Source organism: Biomphalaria glabrata, chromosome 12 (assembly GCF_947242115.1).
Source record: "Biomphalaria glabrata chromosome 12, xgBioGlab47.1, whole genome shotgun sequence".
Classification (NCBI taxonomy): domain Eukaryota; kingdom Metazoa; phylum Mollusca; class Gastropoda; family Planorbidae; genus Biomphalaria; species Biomphalaria glabrata.
In genome coordinates this window covers 14,558,926-14,560,909 of record NC_074722.1, presented here as the reverse complement: position 1 = coordinate 14,560,909, position 1,984 = coordinate 14,558,926, and positions in this window count along the sequence as shown.

The following is a 1,984-nucleotide window of genomic DNA, read 5'->3' as shown; positions in this document are numbered from 1 at the left end:
GCAATGTTGTTGAGGTGAACGTCACAACAATATGTGTTGAAAGTAGTGCAGACAACTGTAATGATTTTCTAGATCTAGATGTATCTTCGATTTACATTACAATAAATGTTGACTAGTAGGCCATCGCTGCCCTCCCCCACCTAAATATTTACGTTCGTCCTCCCTTCACCTTACCCTTAGTCTGTTAACAATTGGACGGAGAACATCATGATCGCTCCATTCCTTTTTTTTTCTCCGCCCATTCCTTTATTGCTTGTAAAATGTTTACAAATTTCGGATGTTTCTACAGAGTTGAAGATAATCTACTTAATTCCTAGTCCAAACCTCCCGAGGGACGGCGGGGGACGGCGGAAAGACAGTCCAGCAAGCATACCGCACGACCAGGCAGGATGATGTCTTTCCATTGTAGCTATAGAGGCTACCTTTCCCTGTAAAAAAAAAAATGTCTTTGTAAGCCTTGATTTGAGGACCTCGTGTTACGATTTACAGTCCTTTCTTTTTTTTTTTGTATTTGATAATGGCTAGAAGTTCATTGTGGTGCCCAATATATATCTATTATGATTCTGTTTCAGATTTCCTCTTTTTTTTTCGGCCTTTGTAGGTGATAATAGAATCCTTCTAAATTATAGCATCTAGATTCTGCAGAATAATAAAGGAGGTTATAACCATGCCCATGATATAAGCCTAACGAAATAGCTCATTCATAACAAAAGAATGGCGGTGAAGGTAGAACTAATTGATAAAAGAGCTAGCGTTCCTTCATGACCTTACAACAGATACATACCTAACTTAAAATTCAGGCCTTCGTTACAATTACTACACATAGGGCCCATATTTATAACTTAATTGAACTAGCCTTTTGTGCAATGTTCCCATTAATACATCGCCATCCAAAAAATAAAGTTAAATTCTGTATTTTTTGAAATTTTAAAATTAAGTGCAACGAAAGAAAAAAAAAAAGAAAAGACAAAGTTAGGAGAAAAGAAAGATAATGTGAATAAAAATGCTAAGGCATTATCTGAAAGATGAAAATCTAAAAACAAAATGAAAGAGAAGCTAGTTTCAACCTATATACAAATACGTACGTGTAATGCTAAGGCAGCTAAGATCAAACGCATTCTACATTGGGGAACTAGCTATCGTTATTAGCTCTTCAACAAAGGTATAAGAGTAAACTCGATGGTCATATATAGGTTGTTCATTGGCCATTCTTTTAATACAGAAACACGTCCACAACGATAAAGTTTAGTCAGCTGTGAAGGCATTTATATAAAGTATAAAAATACGGTCGAGTTAGTGTGTGTGTGGAAGGGGAGTGATAACATTATGATTAATATATTTATATAATAAAATACCTGCAGCTAGAATGGAAAGACACAAATTTACTAGCTTAACTCTGGTAAGGTTTCAAAATGTAATTAGGCTGGCATCAGATCAAACCTCGAAAAGTAGAACTTATAGCCTATAAAATAAATTATAATTCGTAGAAAAATACGAAAAACATCTTTGTCGAGTCATATGATCGAATTCATATCAGATTTAGGCATTCTGCACCTTTATTACAAATTATGACAAAGTAGCCAGATTATTAATTTTCAACAACGTTTTACTAGGACTAGATGACTAGGTTGAGAAGGAGAACGGAGTTTAGCAAAGGTTCATATGCTTGCTACCTCTTATTAATTTAAACATCTAACTAAAATCACGATTGATATGGGTTATGGAAAAGTAAATTAGTTTTGGCAGGAAAACCATGCACAAACCTATACAATTCGCAGATGACATAAATGAAAATAAACTAAAAGGGCTTGCTAGTTTATTTTATATGTTGTCAATTAATATTAGGCTACGTCCTAGTAAAAATCTCATGCAGGACAGCAGGCACGAAACGTGACCTTCGTGAAGCTAACGGGGCTCAAACTCGGAAGCATCGTGACGACAGTCCGAAGCGCACAGACCTAGCACACGATCGACAGAGTGGCCA